The sequence below is a fragment of the Myotis myotis genome, unplaced genomic scaffold (genome assembly GCF_014108235.1).
Source record: "Myotis myotis isolate mMyoMyo1 unplaced genomic scaffold, mMyoMyo1.p scaffold_m19_p_6, whole genome shotgun sequence".
NCBI classification, from domain to species: domain Eukaryota; kingdom Metazoa; phylum Chordata; class Mammalia; order Chiroptera; family Vespertilionidae; genus Myotis; species Myotis myotis.
Window position 1 is genome coordinate 90,642,153 of NW_023416368.1, and position 5,865 is coordinate 90,648,017.

Sequence of the window (5,865 nt, forward strand, 5' to 3'; positions counted from 1 at the left end):
GGTCTTATCAATGAACTTCAAGGTCACAAAAAGTAACTGTAAGCACAGTCTTTCTCTGCCCTGGTTTATTCTTTTTAACCCCTCCAATGCTGAATCAGACCAATACCTGTTCTTAGTTTTGTCACAAAAGGTCTAGATATATCTTAAGAGTAAAAGTACATTTAAAATGTGTTCATAAATATTAATCTAAAATTGTTGAATGTTCACTTTTGGTAATAATTAAAGGATTAAGGTTTCTAAGAATAAAAATTCTAATATCTTAAAAACAACTAAACTCCCAGGAGAAAAGCAGAGGAGGAACAAAGCTGAAGTCTGAAGCCGCCCTGGTGATTTAGAACTGTTTTGCTAGGCAGACTCAGCCCCTGAGAGCCAGGTCAAAGAAGGAGGGGCTGTTGCCAGCAGTGTAGCTAAGGGCGCTGGGTGCGCCCGCTGCGCTTCGGGAGGTGCTGGTTATGGCGTCACCCCTGATGCCCCGACGGGACCGTGCAAGCCGAGAGAATAAGGACTGCTGGGAGGCGCGGGGGAACTGCAAGGCCCGGAAGCCCCTGGTGGAGAAGAAGTGGCGCGCGCGGATCAACGAGAGCCTACAGGAGCTGCAGCAGCTGCTGGTGGGCACTGAGGTGAGGCTGGCGGGCCGGTGCCCAGGGGTTGCTGAGCAGGTGGACAGGGGTCAGGGCATTGCCTGGCCTCACCTCCCTCCCCCACCTGGTGCCCCCGCCGGCGCAGGTGCAGGCTAAGCTGCAGAACGCCAAGGTGCTGGAGCTGACGGTGCGGCGTGTGCTGCGGGGCAGGGCTTGCGGGCGCTAGCAGCTGCAGGCAGAAGCCAGCGAGCGCTTCGCTGCCGGCTACATCCAGTGAACCCCCTGCTTGAGTCCATACCACTGCAAAAGGGCAGTGGCTTCCAGGATTTGCTGGGGGACGCTCTGGCTGGGCCCCTGGGAGACCCTAGGCAGAGCAGCTGGCTCACAGGAGGGACTGATATCCCCTTCTAGTGCACTCCCTTGAAAGAGGACTGGTTGCTGCTCTGCTACAAAGGGAACTGGTAAAAAGGCAAAAAAAAAGCAGGGCCCTAAGGGTTAACAAAAAGGCACTCTCCCTGGACCTGGGAGCCATCAGGACTTTGAAATTCTCCAAGAGAAGAGGAGTCTGGCTCAGAGACTGGCCAAAACCTCATTGGGTTAGGAGAATTGGAGGCTTCATGTTGAACTTGTAGACTACAGTTTGCTGAGCAGATGTCCGAGCCCAGTTGTGTAGAGGTTAACTGCCTCTGTGCAGCAAACAACTTTCTCCTGTGCCAGAATGCATTTTATGGAGATTGTTCAGACTGTGTTTGCGGCTAGAGAGGAGAAGAATGACCACCGCACACAAGCCCTAACTGTGGCTTGCAGAGAACTGAGCAAGATGACTCCCCTGCTACATTCCCAGGTGCTGGTTGCAGCCAAGAGCATGGATCACCCTGTATGGCATTAGAGCAATGCCCTACGTGATGGACTTGGCTGATGCCTTCTTCTCATGGACATGGCTCCAGAGAGTCAAAGACAGTTTTGTTTTGTGTAGGAAAGGTCAACAGTGAACTTTAGTTGCCCTCCCTCAAAGGTATTTGTATAACCCTACCATGCGTCATGTTTGGTAGCATGAGATTTGGTTCCTGAAGCGACCATGCTGCCAATATTGTATTAATATGTTGTATTAACCTTTGATTCTCTTGCAGGTTTGAATGTAGCTGTAGCTGCTGAGAAGGCAGGTGCCCAACTGGGCAAAGAAGCATACCCATCAGGTTTTGGTCTCTATTGAGAGACAGTTGACAGTTGGCAGCCTGTGTACTGTCTTGCAGGCCTGCGTGACCATGCCCATGTCAGGGGTGGTACAAACCTCGGCTGTAGAGAGCTGGGAAAGGCCTATTTGGAATGGAAGGTCTGAGGCATGGTTGTGCATTTTTTGAAGGACATGGAGGGAAGGTTTAAAGGCTGGTTTGAAAGTATAAAATTTATAAAGGTTGTGTATGTGATAAGAAGGAGAAGAGAAATGTTGAAAGGAAATTAATCAAATGGTACAAGCCAGTAAACCAGAGAGAGTAAATAATTTACATTCTGCCTCCCTAAACAGAGGGTAAATATTTATGCCAAAGTACTTAGGGAGGACTGATAAAAGAAATCCAACAGTTACTATTTTGTTAAAATTCTGAAAAATCCATGAAAAAGGACTGACAAGAAAAATCAGAAGATCTTAGAGCAAATCAGTATGTTGTTCTCCTTATATAATTCCTCTGAAATCTGGCAATGCTTAATAAGTCATGGCAATACATTTCTTTGCATGAAATCCTTAAGACCGGTTTTCAATAGTGATTTTATTAACCGGAAACTTTGACTGGAATATCATGTTTTAAAGAAACCTGTCTGAGCTCTGAAGACTTGAAGCCAATAAGAGTGCCACAGGAAAAGCCTGGTATCCTGCTTGGGAGCCCTGAAGATGGCTGGCGCTGGAGCGTCAGGCCCATGCCCTACCATCACTCGCGGTTGGTCAGAGTAGAAGGGGAGCAATAAGGATGCCTCTGCATCCCTGCGGAACCCCCACTCACTCTGGGCCGCAACGAGTAGGAGGGCTACTGAGATGGGCTTAAAGCCTAGAGCGTGGGCTCAGGTGGAGTTGTTACAGGTGAGGGATTCACCTAACTCAGCAGATACTGCAGGCAGACCTGAAGGCAGCTGGATGGCTTGGCTTCCTGGCCCTACGGGGCACATTAAGATTCAATCATAAAATTCCAGCAAAGGTAGTTACCATTCTTGTTGTGTTTATGCAAACACCAGGCCAAATTGAATACAGTAGATAAATCAGTCTTGATTTGGCTTTTTGATAGCCATAGAGGAATTTTTAAGAAGAAAAATCCTATTTCAATAGAGGTTGTTAAAACTAAAATGGTTTCTTTCCCTTCCACCAGACCATTTGTTATAGTTTGTCTCTGCCAGGTCACAAGCCCAGCTCCTTCTGTGACAGCGGACTTCACGGGACCCCTTGTAATCCTCCTAAAGCTGTTGACTTTCGGCCCTTGCATTATTAACAGACTAGTCCAATTTGTCAAGGAGTGTATAGAAGTAGTTCAGTTGATAGTTCAGTCCGTCTCATGATTGAGCTGGAAGTTCCAAGACAAGGGGGGAATGAAAGGACAGAACAGGACTGGTAGCTGTGTCCCTAACCCCTCTTCCAAGAAAAAAGCTGCAGAATGTATCAGTTACTCAGCCTGCCCTTATCTCGGCCAATGGGAATGCAAGGGAAAACAAACTCAAGGCCAAAAGTATGCTGAACACCCCTCTGTCTTTGTGTAACCAGGCCCTAACTGCACCCTGCCCTTGCGTCACTAGCCCCCGGCCCTCACTCAACCAACCAGAATTAGCCAAATCAGTGGTCCAAGTGTGCCCCCACCCCCCGACCCCAAGCCCTATAAATTCTTTGTTCTCTTGGGACTCGGGGCTCTCTATCTCACACCCTATTGCTGCGTCGGTAGGGGAGGCAGAAGGACCAAGCCCCGGGCTTGAATAAAGACTCTATGCTTTTGCATCGGACTCGGTGCTCCCTAGTGATGTCCTTTGGGGGATCTTGAAATCTGGGCATAACAATATAACACCATTATTGATTTGCTAACATTGCACCAGCCTTGCAGCCCTGGGGTAAATCCCACTTGGTTATGGTGTGTGATCTTTTTAATGTATTGTTGGATCAGATTTGCTAATATTTTGTTGAAAACTTTAGCATCAGTGTTCATCAGGGATATTGGCCTGTAATTTTCTTTCTTGGCAGTGCCTTTATCTAGTTTTGGAATTGGGATAATGCTGACCTCTTACCAAGAGCTTGGAAGCCTTTCCTCTTGAATTGCTTGGAATAGTCTGAGGAGGATAGGTGTTAGTTCTTCTTTGAATGTTTGCTAAAACTCCCCATGTGAAGCCATCCAGCCCAAAACTTTAATTTGCTGGGTGTGTGTGTGTTTAAAATATATTTTAATTGATTTCAGAGAGGAAGGGAGAGGGAAAGAGAGAGAGAAATATCAATGATGAGTGCTGGGGTCCAACCCCAGCAGGTCCAGGGGTTCCCAAAGGCGTAGATGGAGTCGGCGAAGAAGGAAGAACACGGAGACAGTGTTCAGTTGATCAGCAGCCTAGCCAGGATCTCCAGCCAAGTTCTGGTCTGGATCTCCAGAGAGGTTCTGCTTTGGATCTCCAGCCAGGTTCTGTGTCCATGTTCTCTTGCTAGGTTCTCCAGATTCTCCAGCCAGGTTCTGTAGCCATGTTCCCTCGCTAGGTTCTTCAGCCAGGTTCTGTCCAGGTTCTCCAGCCAGGTTCAGTCAGCAGGTTCTAGTCAGGTTCTCTTGCCAATTTCTGTAGTCAGGTTCAGTCCAGGATCTTTTGCCATGTTCTCTCCAGCGAAGTTCTTCTGTCTGTGTAGGTTCTGTCTTCTAAGTTCTGTGTTCTAAGTTCTGTGTCTTGCTGTCTTGTTACATCTGTATTTATACCAGTTGATTCAATCCTATCAATCTCTATTACAAAGGTTAGGGCGTTTCTTATCTCCATTCCAGGGAATAAAGATTATGTAGCTTAAGCAGGATTGTTCGTAGTTAAAGTGATTAATTACCCGCCTGGCACTTAGTTAAGAGGTTTTATTCCCTCCCTAACTTCAGGGGAAAATCCCTACCTGGGGAAACAGCCTTTCTCAGAGACCTTGGTTAAAACACATAGTGCCAAGAAGGTGAGCAAACATATTAAGAACAGTATGCCATATATGCCAGGTCCCTTGAAACAGCAAGCATGGACCGGCTCCCGGCAGATGAGAAAGAATCATTGATTGGCTGCTTCATGCACTCCCCCTACTGGGGATGAAGCCCACAACTCAGGCAAGTGCCCAGACTGGGAATCTAACTGTGACCTCCTGGTTCATAGGTCAATGTTCAAACACTGAGCAATGTCAGGTGGGCTGCTGGGAGGTTTTTTGTTGTTGTTTTTTTTTTTTTATTACTGCTTCTATTTACTTAGTTGTTATCGGTCTATTCATGTTTTCTGGTTCAAGTTAATTTCTGATTAACTTTTGGAAGATTCTATGTTTCCAGGAATTTTTCCATGTCTTCCAGGTTGTTCCGTTTGTTATAATTCTTTGTATTTCTGTGGTGTCAGTTGTCACTTCACCTCCTTCATTTCTCATTTTATTTATTTGGTTCTTCTCTCTTTGTTTCTTGGTGAGTCTGGTTAAAGGTTCATCAATCTTGTTTATCCTTTCAAAGAACCAGCTTATGGTGTCATTTATCTTTTGTATTGTTTTTTAGTTTCTATGTCATTAATTTCTGCTCTGCTCTTTATTATTTCCTTCCTTATTCTAGGCTTTTCTTGTTGTTCTCTTTCTAATTCTTTTAATTGTAGGGTTAGATAGTTTATTAGAGATTTTTCTGGTTTCTTGTGGTAGGCCTGGATCCTCTTTCTCTGTGTCCCATAGATTTTGGGTTTTTGTGTGTTCATTTTTGTTTGTTTCCAGGAAGTTTTTTAGTTCTTCCTTCATTTCACTGTAACTCATTTGTTGTTTAATAACATGCTATTTAACCTCCATGTGTTTGAATATTTTTGAGTGTTTTTATTATAGTTGATTTTTAGTTTCATGCCACTGTGGTCATGAAAACACTTGATATGATTTCAATCTTCTTGAACTTGTTGAAACTTATTTTGCGTCCCAACATGTGGTCTATCTTTGAGAATGCCTGATGTACACTTAAGAGGAATGTATATTCTGCAGCTTTGGGGTGAAATGTTCTGTAAATGTCAATTAAATCTATATGATCTTGTGTGTCATTTAAGGTTGGTGTTTCCTTGTTGAGTTTTTGTTTTTTTT

At 45.1% G+C, this 5,865-nt stretch overlaps 1 pseudogene; it reads left to right on the forward strand.

The window, feature by feature from the left end:
- The first annotated feature begins 452 nt into the window (after positions 1-452).
- LOC118658565 lies at positions 453-992 on the forward strand (annotated as a pseudogene).
- The last annotated feature ends 4,873 nt before the right edge of the window (positions 993-5,865 follow it).